The 16,961-nt window shown below is 34.5% G+C and overlaps 2 long non-coding RNA genes across 3 annotated transcripts in view; one reads left to right on the forward strand and one right to left on the reverse strand.

Annotated features, from left to right (window-relative positions):
- Positions 1–16,961, reverse strand: part of LOC135203801 (uncharacterized) — a 1,058,044-nt gene that overhangs the window by 403,320 nt on the left and 637,763 nt on the right. The gene's annotated exons all lie outside the window — the stretch shown is intronic.
- LOC135203789 (uncharacterized) overlaps positions 13,627–16,961 on the forward strand; it is an 89,203-nt gene continuing 85,868 nt past the window's right edge. Inside the window, exon 1 of one of the 2 annotated variants that reach the window (XR_010312028.1) lies at positions 13,627–13,750. This is a non-coding gene — a long non-coding RNA (uncharacterized LOC135203789). The remainder of the gene's footprint in view (positions 13,751–16,961) is intronic. The other variant, XR_010312021.1, reaches the window with a different exon arrangement.

Here is a 16,961-nt window from a genome sequence, read left to right on the forward strand (position 1 = left end):
ATATGTATGTATATATATATATATATATATATATATATATATATATATATATATATATATATATATATTACACACACACATACATATAATACACATATACATACAAACATACATACATGAAACGATCAAGCACTACAAATAAATAAATTGCGAAACAACTTCAAATTTACCTGAATGGCACCCACGGCTACAACATACTTTTTAACAAATAATTTGAAAATAAAAATTCAGCACTAAAACACCAATTATTTCAATCCTCTTACCAGACAACTCTAAGACGATTCTGGACTGAGACGACATCTAGCGGGAAAAAAAAGCAAGCACTCTACAAGCAAGGCTTTGAAAGCAAGTGGAGGTAATGAAAGCAGAGATCGGTCGAGAGCATTCCAACAGAAATATTTTCCACCGAGGTTCAGAGTATTGTCCCAAAGTCGACAAGCAAGTCACGTGCAAGCACAGGCACACGTATACTCTGGTCCCTAAGGCTGCCACTATTGTTACTGCATATTTTTATTATTTTTTTGCTAGTGACTAATTTTTACTTGTGGTATTAAGTAATTACCTAATGCTTATTTAACTTCATGAAATGACTTTAGAACTATTCAGTTTATTGGACAAACTTTCAAGCAACTGTCCTTTTTCCTATTGCATTATTTATTGAATCCTTACAGTACTGGGCAAATCAAAGACTATTACTTACTTTGTCAAATGTTTTAGATTCTGAACGACTGCCAAAATAGCTATCACAACTGCGTCTCACAAAACACTCAAAGGGAAGCCACAACAGTATATTTCAATGTTACTACCGAACATGAGTAAGTTTAAACTTAAAATAAATTCGCCATAAAATATATATATATATATAAAACTTTTTCTCTAATGCATGGGAGGATATCACGAGAGACTACAGTTTTATTTTTTAATTTCCAATTCACTCGAGGTAAGGTTACTAAAAAAATGTATTATTACCTCCTGTGTGAGAATCGGACACATGACAGACATCTTTGAAGGGGGACGTCCCTTTCGAGAAGGTAAAAAAAAAAATTAAATACAATACTGAACACGAAAAATGTTGATATTTTCATCAAGGAACCCTAATAACTGAGCGGTAATTACAGAGTTATTATAGCATTTAATAAAAACTACTGACAAACATTTCGTTCATGAGATACCATGAAAAATCAAGAATCATATTTAAATACATACCAATACCATATATATATATGTATATATATATATATATATATATATATATATATATGTGTGTGTGTGTGTGTGTGTGTGTGTGTGTGTGTGTGTGTGTGTGTGTGTGAAACTGAATCTCGAAAATATGGAACCTGATGAATATATAAAGACAAAATCCACGAAGTCGAAAGGTCTCGCAGCGGCTCTCCATTGTTTCACTTTCCTTCGTGGATTTTGTCTTATATACATATATATATATATATATATATATATATATATATATATATACACACACACATATATATACACATATATATATACATGTATATATATTAATATAGATAGATAGGTAGATATAAAATAAAGTACGACTTTTTATGCTCAATAACATGCCACAAATATCGTTTAATATAGAATTCAGTGTATTACCTCGGGTGTGAGGTAATCACAAAGTAAAGTCAGTGAACTCGATATTAAGCGACATATGTGGGTCAGCACTTGAGAGCATATCTGCATATGAGCGTGTGCGCGTTCGCTTCCACTGATATTAAAAAGCCTTCAATTGCTTGTGGGAAGAGACAGTTGAAAGCGGACTTTAAATGGAATTTCACGAAGGAGCAATGACCTTCCGTAAGAGTTTGGAAGAGAAGAAGACTCTTTTAAATGAAAAGCAAGTAAAAAATGCCCCGAAAAAAACCTTCGGCGCAATCAAATTGTCTGTAAAGCGTATAATCAAGGCCACCGAAATTAGATCTATCTTTCGGTGGCCTCGGTATAAAGCTATACGAGTCGCTGCCCATGAAACTTTAACCTCGCCCCGGTGATGGCCAATATCGTTGCCAGACGCACGATTATGGCTAACCTTAACATCAAATAAAATAACAACTACAGAGGCTAGAGGGCTGCAATTTGGCATGTTTGATGATTGGAAGGTAGATGAGCAACATACCAATTTGCAGCCCTCTAGCCTCAGTAGTTTTTAAGTCCGGACGGACAGACAAAGCCGGCACAATAGTTTGCTTTTCAGAAAACTAAGAACTCTTGTACTCCTTTTTCATTATGAAAATGGAGTGTGGAGGTGAATGAATATAAAGGAAAACAATTGGAAGTTCCTAAAAAGACTTGTTCGGTAGTTTTGTTAGAAATAGGAAGGGGTGAGTGATAAGACGAAAATTGTGTTAGCAAGATTAGCATAAGTGCTTATGAAAGATGGAACAGACTGTTTTGAGATGGTTTGGGCACGAGAGAGAACGGAGAGTATTCAGAATTCAGAAGAGAGAGAGAGAGAGAGAGAGAGAGAGAGAGAGAGAATTCTTGTTAGATCAAGACTGTCTGTTACGGAAAATAAAGGCTGAAGCTTATACACATTATATGCGGACCTTGGAAGCCTTATGAAAGAATTGACGAAGAAGCCTTATGTCCTTCCTGTATATGGGAAAGAAAGGCCTGTTCTATGGATGGTGTAATATATGAAACCAGAGAGAGAGAGAGAGAGAGAGAGAGAGAGAGAGAGAGAGAGAGAGAGAGAGAGAGAGAGAGAGAGAGTGAAAAGGTTGATATTTCCAGATGGCACAGTAGGCAAGGATCCTGGATAGTGGGGAGAAACTGCAAAACCTAGAGAAATATTCCGGAGATGTTTTCAATACAGAAAGTGGACAGCAAATGTGACCAAGGCGAAGAGTTTGACGACAAAATAAACCAGGAAGATCAAGAACTCAATTTATCAAGAGCAGAACCCACTTCACTCATTAATGGCAACGAACTATATCAGTCATTGATATCAACTTCATATATTAATAAAAATTCTATACTTCAATCATTTTCACGTATATGCTTCACTAATTACTCATTACATCCCATATTTTATTATCAAATTACTATAGTTTGCTCGTTATTAAGTATATTCCATACTTCATTCATTAATCCCAGCATCCCACACTCCGTTCATTATTCAAAAAATACTACGCTTCGTTTATTCTTATCAGTAAACTATACATCATTCATGTCTTACCATAATCTGACACTTTATTATGCTTCATTCTTTGTTGACAAAATACTACACACAACATACCATAATTCATTAACAACACACCTATACTTCATGCACATAATAAACGTACTAGACGCCACTCATAACAGGAAGCTTAAACTCAAACATCGTAAACTGTAAGATCCCTGGTCTATAGTCTATAAATTCCTCCTTCGATAATATGACTCAACTCTCTGTAATATTCAGATTCACGTGAAGTTCAGTGTGTAGACGTAACAATACACATGATTCAAACAAAATTCAGTAAGCTTGTAACTGATACTGTACATTACTATATGCCTATCAACATACAGATCAATATACGCGACACAAAACAGGTGTGGTAAATATGAAAATAAAAGATTCAGACGAGTGCCAATAGGTTCGTAGTTGGAACTGTACATTCCTACATGCCTATCCATATACAAGCAAAGATATGTGACAAAATATATGTTGGAGTATCTGCGCTTGCGCGGGGCAAATGCAAACACAAAGGGAAACGTGGATGGAGAGAGAAAAAACCGAGAGTGAAAGAGACTTTTCGGAAAATTTACAGATTGCTGAGTACAGGCTGTAATTCAAAGCTGGAGGGGAAACGAGAAACTTTTTTTTCTTCGCTTTTTTTTCCCTTTCCCGATATATATAGGAAGCGATAGGCCTACTGAAGGATACTGGAGGGAAAAATTCCTCTTTTTTTTTTAACAGAAATAGAGAGAGTGAGTAAAAGTGGGAGAAGAAAAGACGATGAGATACGATACAGGAGTCGTCCGGGACACGGCGGTGTCAGGAAGCTATTTGTTAGCGAGGCTACTGAAAACTATCGTTGTTCATTCAGGCGAGATTCTTCAGGGCTCCCCCGGGAGGACGAGGACGGAATGGCGTCGGTACTGGTGGAAGTCAGGAAATACAAGTACAGAAATAAAATGAGAAATAAACAGAAATAATAAAGGAGAAATAAAGACGACAAACACTTACGCACCAGAAGAAATGCTGGTCACAAATAAATAAATAATAAAGAAATAAAACTTACTTACCAGAAATGCTGACATATATAAATTAATAAATAATTAATTACGGGAAATATAAACACAAAATCACATGTACCGGATAAAGGTACAGAAAAATGACAGGACATAGTACTTTTGGGTGTAAATGTATTTAATATCAATGAACACTGGTGGAAGAAATGCAGGTCATAAATAAATAAACAAAGGAGAAATAAAGAGAAAAAAACACATAAAGGAGAAAAGGGGAAAAAACTGGAATAGGAACCAGACTATACAATTTAGGCCAAAGGCCAAGAGCTTGGATCTATCTTGGACCTACGAGGTCATTCAGCGCTGAAAACATTTGTTGAAACAATTGTAAGGAGAGGGTGGGCAGTTAAGATGTAGGGAATATGAATGGAGGCGCAGTAAAATGAAATAAATGGGGTTGCAGTTACGAACCGTGGGGACGCTACGAAGAACTTTAAGTAATGCCTACAGCGCACCGCGCGAGGTGCACTGATGACAGCCCCCCTCCCCCCTAAAGGAAGAAATAAAGAGAAAAACGCACACGAGTATGTACCAGAAGCAGCTACAGACCAATGGAAGTACATAACACTGAACATAAGGCAATTTAATGAAAAGGTGGAAATATATATATATAATATATATATATATATATATACTTATATATATATATATATATATATATATATATATATATATATTATATATATATATATATATATATAATATCTATATATATATATATATCGAGCTACAATGTCCTTTAATATCTAATTCGCTCTACCCCCCCCCCCTGCGGAATTTAATATATTTTCATATGCTTAACCGAAGGGGAATTTTTTCTCGATAATAGACTTGCCTGGATCGGGACGCTAACCCAGGATCCTTTCAAATCCAGGAACGTCAGTGAAGCTTTTACCTACTACACTACTGGATTTGAAAGGATCCTGGGTTCGCGTCCCGATCCAGGCAAGTCTATTATCGAGAAAAAATTCCCCTTCGGTTAAGCATATATGAAAATATATTAATTCCGAGGTAGAGCGAATTAGATATTAAAGGACATTGTAGCTCGATATATATATTAATATCTATCTATTATATAAATATAATATCAAGTATACTATATATATTATAATATATATAGTATATATATATATGTATTATATATTATATGTACTAACGTAGCTATACAATGTGTAATATATATTATATATATATATATATATATCTATATATATTATTATATACAATACATATATATATATATATTATGATATCTATATATATATATATATATATATATAATATATAATATAATATATATATGTACTACGATAGCTATACATGTGTATATATATCTAGATAATATGAGAGATATAGATATATAGATATATAGAGAGACAATAATAATAGATAGTAGATAGTACGATAGATAGATGAATATATAGAGTAGATAGATATATTGATATACTAGTATAACATGTTATAGCTACGTAGTATATATATATATATATATATATATATATATATATATATATATATATATATATATAATATATACTTATATATATACATATATATATATATATATATATATATATATATGTATATATATATACATATAATATACTATATATACACACACACATATATATACATACATATATATATATATATATATATATATATATATATATATATAATATATATATATATATATATATATATATATATAATATATTTTTTTTTTTTTTTTTACTATTACAAGTATTCATCCACTAGAAACGTCCTTAAAATAAAGAAAAATTATTTTCCAGAAATAAACGCTACTTAAAATATGCAGATTACTACCGAGACCAGACTCGTAGGTTTTCAACTCCGGTCAAGAGGGACACAGGAACAAAACAGTATTACTCCTTTTGACTAAAACGGAACGTTTTTCTTGTATGTTCTCCAACTTTCATTACATTTCAGTATGGTAAATCTCAATATACCTTTGGTTCCAATGCCTAACAAACAGGCTACATTGCTGAATTACAATATCATCCAAATTGATATATTCTTCCGCAGGATGGTAGTGCCCTCAGCACACCTTGTGCGGTGCCCCACCTTAGACTTCAATATTAAGGTTCCTTGCAGCGTCCCTTCGCCGCCCCCCCCCCCCCCTAACAATTGTTTCAAGGCACAACTGCGAAGCTTTCCTTCATTTCAAACCTTTTTTTGTTGTCAATTTCCGTTTCAGCGCCGAATGAACTTAAAAGTGCCAGCGTTTGGTTTTAGACCTTAAATTTGATATTCCATTCATACTGACATGTTCATTACTGTAACCTAGGTGTTACATTTCATTTATCGTCCACATCCGAGATATTATTTCCATTTACTCCAGAATACTACTCTCACGTTTAAAAGACTCTTTCTCGTATAGAATAAAAAGTAATTATACCCACTAACCAGGATAGAATGCGCGATTCCACCTACTCTTAACTATTTTCAATTCACTGTTATTCTAGCCCGCACATGCCTCGTAAACCCAACAAGCTCCGTGCTTTAAATACTATGTCGAGGTTACCTGTTCTTGAAATAGTTCGTTAAAACTACTTTTTGTCCCTCTACCCCAAGGATTTCAATCCTGCTTCTGCTTTCTCCCACTATTCCTTTTAACCAAATAATTATTTTCCTTACTCTATGATTAAATTTAATTCAGATTTCAATTCCTCTTACTTTTCCTCTTCATCCAACTCCGATTTAGGGCTCTACAATAGACAATTAAAAGTTCTAGCAATTAAACAATCTAATTTAATAGACGATGTCCAAAATGCAGCAGAAAGTTATGTCTGACAATTATGTGTCGCTGAACATCCATAAATTTTCTCTTCTATAATGAAATGATAATCTCAAACGTTTTCGGGTTTTCGGTTTGCTTAAAATCCCAACCATTCTCTTCTGTATTGGCTGTGTGACCTAATGTTTCTCTGTATTGGCTGTGTGACCTAATCTTTTAAAGAACTTAAATAAACTAGTTCTTTACGATTAAGGTGGCCATTAATTGACTGATGGATTTACTTTGGTCAACTAGCGCGCAGCGTCCACAGTTTTCGTCCCAGATAAAATTGGCATTAAATCTTTTTCAAGAACAGGATAGCCTTTGAAAATATTCTCTAGAAACATTCACACTATCAATGCATGTTCGGTGTAATACTTACACCTTACAACAAAAAAGCACAAAATGACTCTTATCCGGTCCAATCACTTGCACATTTTTCTATTTTCAAGGTATAATATAACTTTGTTTTCATTTCATGCAAAGCTGAACGTAAAAAATAAAAAAGAAGTTTTAGTTATCACGGGTTCTACACGTCTTCATCGATCCTTTAAGAATTATCAAATGTTTCGCGCGAAACATTTATATCTATCCTTTAAAATTCTATAACTCGAAGAATTCCGCTTCTCTTGGCACAAATAAACGACACTTTTTAGCTTTCTCCGTACCTAACGCCCCTCTGGGATTACTGGTTTCCCAAGCGTTACATAAGCCACATAGCTTCCCTTCTCGCCATGTACTAAATGCCTAAAAGATTCCCCTTTACTCAAAGTAAGGAATAAGCAAATAATAAGATAACTTTCACCATTATTTTATTTCAAATTAAATTTTCTACATGAGAATACGTGAGTATTTTTTCTTCTAATTATTTGCCAGCTCTTCATGACCTCAATTTTATTTTCCTTCACTTTCTCAAAGACAGGTGTTCCTTTTCCTTGTAATATCTTACAGAGATGCGTCAACACTTCACATTTCCTGTATACGATGACCTAAGGATCGACTGTCTTTTATTCTATAAATCAGGTAAAGCCAACTTTTATGTCTCCAATGAATGTACCCATTGACATGAATGTGGACACTCTTCTCTAGCTGCCGGATACCTAAACGAATTCCTCTATTCTCAAGGTACTGTATGACCTATAGTTCTTCCATTCCTCTGAATAAGACCCAGTAGGGGGTAGCGCTGTCAGTGCACCTCGCGCGTTGCACTGTAGGCATTACTTGAGGTTCTTTGCTGTGTCCCATCGGGGCATAGCTGCAACCATATTCATTTTTTTTACTCTGTCTCCGCTCATATTATCTTTCTTTCACCTTTCTTTCCACCCTCTCCTTACAATTGTTTCAGTGTAACTGTAGTTTTCCTTCTGTTACACCTTTCAAGCCTACTTGCTCTGTTTCATTTCCAGCGCTGAATGGCCTCATAGATCCCAAACGATTGGCCTAAATTCTATATTCCATTCCATTCTGTTTGAATGAGACTGAACTCTGTAAGAATGTTGTCTATAAGATAGAAATTACAGAACTCGATTGCTCACCACTGCCTTAAAAATGTTCATCGTTTTAATGGTAGAAGTTTTACCTTCTCTGAATTCCGAGTAAACGGATAAGATAAATAAATGATTTCATTAATGATAAATAAATGATGAATAAATTATTCCGGTAAGATAAATAAACTGTTTCAATAAATGATAAATAAATCCTTCTAAATATGATTAATAACTGATAACAATAAATGATATATAAAATACTTCAATAAATGATAAACAAATGACTTCAATTACTATAAACATACCATTCCATTGAATGATAAATACTTCAATGAATGATAAATGAATTATTCCAGTAATAAATTATTCCAATACATGTTAATAAAATATTTCAATAAATCATGAATATATTACTTGAATAAATCATAAATGAATTATCTCAATAAATGGTAAAATTACTAAAATACTTTCGCTTTCATTGGATGACACGTCCAGGGAGTTGTCTGATTAAAAGTTTTGTTGTACCACTGAATATTCTAAACGATGGTTTGAAGAAAAAACAAACGGCTGTTTCAATCACGCATTAAAGAGAGAGAGAGAGAGAGAGAGAGAGAGAGAGAGAGAGAGAGAGAGAGAGAGAGAGAGAGAGAGAGAGAGAGAGACTACTTAGTTTAGATTAAGGCAGCCTCGTGTTAGCACAGTGGCAGCTCTGAGGGACATTCACGTGCTCAAGTTATACAACAGGCTTAGTGTGGACCTCTGGACAGGGTCCGCTTTTTCTCTTACTCTCAAGGTATCATTACCTCACATTCCCGGGACGTCAGCTGAGGTCCTGGGCTTGCGATGCACCCTTTGGGCCGGCGACGAAAGTATGGGGGCCAAGGACATGACATACTGTACTACAGGCTGCCTTCGGCTTTCTTTTTTTTTTTCTTTTTTCTTTTTGTAGACGACTCGACCGGTAACTTTTTAAGACACAACTGACCTCTAGATGGGTCGTTATACTATTTATGCATGTGACAGATATGTGTCTGTATGATATAGTATATTATATATGTATATATAATATATATATGTGTGTGTGTGTTTTATATGCACCGCCTATTACTTTTCAGACACAACTGACCTCTAATTAGAGTCATATTTAGTAACTAGCAACAGATACACACACACACACACACACACATATATATATATATAATTATTATATATATATATATAATATATATATAATAATATTTTTTTTTTTTTTTTTTTTTTTTTGAGGATTCGCGGTCACCTTTCCTTCTCTTGGTTCTTGCTCAAAAGCACGAAGTCCACAATTAATCTATCATCACCAACGCCTTAATTATGTACATAGTTCATTCACTATCAATAATGGTATATTCGTTGTTCTTGTTACATTAATATCCTGTTGCTACCGAAAATATTTATTGTTTATTAACAGCAAAATTTTCATATAGACATTTCAATTCTAAGATTATTGAAAAAATATGTAGCATAGTTACGATTCTAAGATTATAAAAAAAATAAGTAGCATAGTTACGATTCTAAGATTATTCAAAAAAATATGTAGCATAGTTACGATTCTAAGATTATTAAAAAAAATAAGTAGCATAGTTACGATTCTAAGATTATTAAAAAAAATATGTAGCATAGTTACGATTCTAAGATTATTAAAAAAATATGTAGCATAGTTACGATTCTAAGATTATTAAAAAAATATATAGCATAGTTACGTATGTAGATATTTTGACTATTATTTTTTAAACATATAATATTTAGATTTTTTAAAAATATTATCAAATAATGTTTAAAGAACTAAGACCGCCATTAATTCTTTGACAATCACATTTTCATCATTAATGATGTCTTTGCTGCAAACGCTGCCATCAACGCAGTCATTTCCACTAAACTTCATTTCTATTATCATTATCATCACCATTACTTCAGCAACAATCATGAGCCTTGCATTTCAGCAAGGCTTTACCCTAAACACCCCCCGCCAGTAACCCAACCCCTCCATCGCCCTCCTCCAACCCCCCCCCCCCCTCACCTTTACCCTCAACTAAAAAGCCCCTACCACACATATTAATCTTGGACGCCTCATATGACAGCTGTGCAAAAACCAATGTACACACACGCGCGCACAAACTGCCCTGCATGTGTCCTTTTGTCTGGTGCCAAATACCCCCCACCCTCTCGTTTACTGTTTTTATTCGATCTCTTTTGCTTCTAACCACCAGCTTGTCCCGGCCAACTATTTGACGCTGACAGATATTCTGCGTTTCTCGAGCGAGCTGAAATTGGCTTATAGTTTAATTTTTCAAGGTGAGATCGTTCGAACTGTTGCGTTTTGCTTGCTTTGCTGTTTTTTTCCATGGCGAAATGTGTATCAGAACGGTAATAAATGTAAAGGTGGCTATGTATTTTTATCTGTATAATTGAGCACGTGCTTCTAAGCATATATATACAAACATATATAGCATGCATTCATATACTATATAATGTAAGGTCCATGATATGCTTCCAGCAGATCGAAATCGTATCACGGATCTTCCAAATGCAGAGCCAAATACTTTACACTGAATTACGCGGGCTTAAATGAGTTCAAATCGATCTAACGCAAGAACTGCAGGCGGGTAATGCAACTAGTAAGGAAATAAAATTTTGCAAGACTTGATAACCATTCCATCAAATGAAACTGTTGTAATCTTCCATTTACAGTACTTGCTTACTTTCCCACCCATCCGCATGTAATAGCTAATTATTAAAAATAATCAGTTTCACGGGAACTTGAAAAATTATTAAGCAAAAAGATCATTGCAACGCTTCTTGTGATATCAATGGAAATAAATTCTGTATACCTCTTTCAATTAAAGAAAAAAAAGGTGCAAAATCCTAATCTTAGTCATGCAAATAATACATAAAATTCTTTAGAAAATGTGCACCATTTCCATTAATATCGATGGAAATGAATTTTTTGAATTTTGTATCTATAATAATGTAAGAATAAAAAATAGTCAGTCATGTCACATTCAAGACGGATATCTTTATTCAGAATCCATTTTGAAACCATTGTAACAATACTTAAACTTAATGTTTATAGATTATAAAGTGACTAAAATGTCATGAAACGAGGTATGTCAGTGAACTTAAAAATCTGGTTTATCATAAATATGTAAAACAAGTTAAGTCTGTAGCAATATGGTGGTACGACTGACATCTTGGAATGAAACCTTTGAGATTATACAGACTGTGTGATACTTCTTACAGAAATTATTTCTCTCTCCTTATGCAAATGAATACCTAAGAATAAAACAGAAACTAGTCAATCAATTCAGTCATGTGACGTATCAGATCAGTGAATTTAGAAAAAAAAAGCTAAAAGAAAAAGTGCAGAATATTCTCTCCCAAGAGCCTTGAAGAGGGTAATAACCATCCTCATCCCGGCATCCAGAGACGATACACATTTCCCAGTCCCAAAGACTGGGATACTCGACTACCAAATGCCTTGCAATCAAGGGGAGTAAAGTGTTATTGCAAAATGGCAGAGGTTTCCAGCCATTGAAATTGCTCGTAAAACCCTGTGACAAATATATGGCGAATTCTGAGATGGCAAAGAAGCGTATTCCATCTCCCCATAAGAGTACACCCCTGGGAGAACTGATTTGTTTACAGCCCGCATTTTCTGGTCACCACTGACAAATCCTTGATTTAGCTCTTTTCGCTTTGGTAAGTGTATCCCTACTCGTCAATAGAGGGAGCATCAATTTCAGATGATTTTATGCATCGCATTCAAATTCGAAATCAACAGTCGAATAAATTGGGAATTGCCTCCTCATTCAAGTTTGGTTTGAAGTGTCCTTGCATGAGAAAAATTGCCCTGGCAGAAATGATCTCTGGATGGATACTTTTGGCTTTCTAAACAAAGAACTGGAAGGCTACCGCTAAATCTCTTACTACCTCCAATATTCTTATTTTAAAACAAGAACTTCTACAAAACTATTTCTCCGTTACACTACAGCGTGGTGGTTGTAAACCTTGATAACCTTTCTGCAAGAATTAGTGTGTTCTATATGGCCCTACAACAGTTTCAAAAACTCTTGCTGCATAGGGACATTTCTTTCCAAAACAGTAATTATAGAACTTGAGTTTCCTCATACCTCTTACAAGAATATACAGTTAAAAAGGCGGTTCTTGTCCAAATATCACGGGCATAACTGCCTTATGACCACGGACGACAGACAAGATATTTTGGGCAATAATCCATATGCAACGCCTACATGTTCTGCCAAAGTGTTCTCTTGTATCCTTGTCTATTCCTGTCACGCATCTGTCAACACAGATCAAATCCTGTTTGTTTGTTTGAGTGCCCTTGAAAGGACAGAATCTTTTATGCGTAACCCTCTACTTTACCACTTTATCTCATGCGAATAGGAAAGCCAAAATCATGCAGTTCGGAAAATCAGAAACTTTCTTGAATTTGCGAATCATTACAGAACACTGTACCGTGCAGTAAGCATTTCCTTTATCGGACTCCAGTCAATTTTCAGTCTTGGAAGACAAGCTTATCATTACTGCTAATGGATTCCCTCCCAAATGTCGTCACGACAAAATCGTTAAATGTGAATCATCTTTCTTCGGAAAAGTGCCAAGATAGTGAGTCTCGGCTCACGTGGTCTTCATGCCACAAACGTGACTGACTAGAACTTATTGCTGGAAGGAAGGAAATAAAGTATTCATCAACATAAAAGGAACCCCACGTCCCCACCCCCAACAAAAAAAGGGGTTTTTACAGATTATCAACCAGGTGAATGCATGACAATCCTATGAAAAATAATACCACATCACACAACAATTAAAACTCAAAAACTCTAAATGAAGCATACTGAATGAACCTTCCTCATGCCATAATCCCTGCCAAACCCGCCACGGACAGCTCTAGTTAGCTAGCTAGCTATCAAGCTGACCTTCAAAGTGCCAAATCGGGTGCCAAAAATGAAAGCCCCCCCCAAAAAAAAAAAGGAGAAGAAGCCTAACTAGTAATGATGCTCACCTGCATGGCAGAAGTCAAATTAGTCCTGGTCTTGACCGTCCTCGAGTTGGCATAGGAGCAAATACCCCGAGGTTACGACACCCAGGAAAAGAAGAACTTTTAACCTCGAGTTTAGAGCTGCTGCGACAAGGGCGGCGGACGGCCAAGGTAAATGAGGTAAATGGGGCGAGAGACAATATGAATTACTTTAGTGTACAAAATCCACTGTATGAAAAATGTTCTGAAAAATACTAAAATTAATTTTTTGAAAAATCCTCTCTACCAAAACAGTTATGGTGTTTTGAGCATGTATATGAAACTCAAAATATTAGTGTATAAGCTCTAGTATGATAATAAAGTTAATAAAAAGTTATGTATTTGGAAAGTCCAAGATCAGCTACAATCTGGGATCAAATCGATGCTGTGTTGCAGCTGCATAAATAAGCATTTATACCTATTCATGAAGCAATCAAAACCTTAAAATCTGAAGATATTTCATATCAAGACCGTGCCAATCCTTAAAAAAAATTCAATAAAATATACAGAAATATTATTATTCAGATATTTTAAAAATATGTAACCCGGTTAATTTCGTTCGTAACAGCATATCAAACCTCTATTATCTTCGTTAATAAACATAAAAATAAAAATGAAATAAAAGAATGGATTTTAACCTACTTCTACCACCGTTTATTCCACCCGTCTGGCAAAAGTTTGGAGTTTAACTCCTCATTTTTGCGCTGCCTATTTAATTAGTAATGGTTATCATGAAAGAGGCTCTTACTATCTGATTAATTTTTGTTGTTAACATATTCCAAATCACTCCCCCGAATACACGTATTTTCCACCAACTATTTCCTATAGATATACTTAATGCCACCAAAAGCTGATGACAAACATTAATCCAAATAAAACTTAGAATACGATTTTGACCGACATTAAACTTCTAAATCAATTGGCGTCGCATCCATTTCAAAGGAGAAGGTTTCCGATATGTAACAGTGGCATTCAACAGCTATTAAATTACACCCTGATACAATAAGACTGACCTTGCAATCAGTAGTGTTATCACGGCTGAAAGCGGATGCTGTCTGGAAAGTCTAGTCTGTGGCGATATTACTCCAGTTTCTGCATCGTCACTGCCGCCAACATGGCTTCCTAAGGGTCGCTGTAATGTCTCGGTGTGTGTGTGTGTGTGTGTGTGTGGATCTACTGAAAAATGACTCGAGTGAAAACAGCAAAACATTAGAATCTACATACAATTCAGGAGCGTGCACTCAGAGCTTTTTCTATGACTTACGCATTTGTTAATTTTTTTATATTCCATTTTATGTCTAATGAAAATATACAATTTTCAAATCAACGATAAATGCATTAATATGGCCGACATGAAAAAATACTTCGTGAAAAATGAAGATATAAGTGAATACTATAAATTGAGGCAGAATAAATTAATATATATATATATATATATATATATATATATATATATATATATATATATATATATATATATATATATATGTCTATCAGATACCAAACATCCACTGAGATTATCCTGACCTGATTGAGTGCATGTTGTATGGCTATCATTTCACTCGCTCGTTTACCTGTCTCTTCTTTCGTTATTGTTGTTATAATAATTACGTAAACGTGATATGCGTTTACAATGGTGCGTGGTTTCTGTTGATGCGTTCAAGGTTGGCTGTCATTTAATGGGGGAGGTGTCATTTAATGGACACTGACCTCCATCATTTATGATTCAATTTGTTTCGGACTTTTTGCAAGTGTTAAGGGTAATTAAAGATACTTATATGAAAAGTTTCAAGCAAACTGGTTGCACCCTTTTTTAGTTATTACTAGTTTTATGAATCTTTATTACAATTTTTAGTCTTCATAAAATCTTTGAAATATACATATATATAATTTTGTTCTACCCCAAGTGGTTCATCGGTGGACGAGTGGTTTACGTGCTCGCCTACCAATTCGGTAGTCCTGAGTTCCACCCCCCACTCTGCCAATGTGGAATCAGAGGAATTTGTTTCTGGTGATTAGAAATAAATTCCTCGATATAATGTGGTTCGGATCCCACAATAAGCTGCAGATCCCGTTGATAGGTAACCATTTGGTTACTAGCCACATAAAAATATCTAATCATTCAGGCCAGCCGTAGGAGAGCTGTTAATCAGCTCAGTGGAATGGTTAAACTCAGATATACTTAATTTGTTCTGCATCAATTAAAAGTATTTACCATTATCGTCATTATTCATTGAAGTGTTTTTTCATGTGGGTAATATCAATGTCATATGGGCAATATTAATGGGTTATTGTTGATTTTAAAATTATATTTTTTTTTATTAGGCATATAAAATGGACTAAAAAAATTAACAAATGTGTAAGTCATAGAAAAATCCCTAAGTACACGCGTCTAAATTGTACGTAGAATCTTATGCTTAGCTGTCATCATTTGAGTCATTTCTCAGTAGACCCACACACAGACACACAAACACGCGCACAAACAAACGTACATCGAAGTCACTACAATGACCCTTCGACAGCCATGTTGGCTCACAGAAACGAAGCTATGCACTACCATTTCATAAGTACCCTTTGGTCTTTGCACATTTCCAAAGTTCCTAACTTCATCCAGAGACTATATTATAAGAGACCTGAAGCTTAACCCAGGTAGTTCTCCAAATCTTTCCATTCAACACAAACTCCTGACTGCTGTTCTGATGACAGGTAAACGGGAGGGAGTAATTCTTCTAAAACTGGGAGCTGGTATTGCAATCACCTTCAATTAATAAGTTTTGTAATCCAAGAAAAATAATTTTGCATGGCAGACGGAAAACTTTCATGGAATCTTCACATATGTAAGAAGACTTTATTAATGGATGTATTTATAACTAAGAAAATGGCTTTTAACGTGAATTATTAACCGTTCAAGTTATCAAACTGAGAATAAGAAGATTAACTTCATAATTCCTTACGCAAACTAAATGAATAATATCTCAAAATGAGTTTATCATTTAATTAAACACAGACAACAATTCAGATATTAAATTAGTAAGGATTGTACAGGTGGACAGCAAAGAAGTTTAATCACTAAATGCAACAGATGTGAAACTGTATTAAAGCAAATGTCTCAACAAAAATGAGAATATTTTTTCCAAAATATACTTATTGGAGTCAAAACGATCAGTTTTATTAACTGAAACTATCTGTACAAGGTCGTCCAAATATGAAATTCAACAAGAGTACGTTTAAAGTCAATTAAAATATAGTGTTACGTGGGACTTTTCGAGATATTGAAAACGGCAAACTACGAGGAGTTATGTGAATGTAGGTTGCAAAAACAAAAAAGAAAGAAATGTCCGTAATAGGTACA

Source organism: Macrobrachium nipponense, chromosome 24 (genome assembly GCF_015104395.2).
Source record: "Macrobrachium nipponense isolate FS-2020 chromosome 24, ASM1510439v2, whole genome shotgun sequence".
In the NCBI taxonomy this organism is placed as follows: Eukaryota; Metazoa; Arthropoda; class Malacostraca; order Decapoda; family Palaemonidae; genus Macrobrachium; species Macrobrachium nipponense.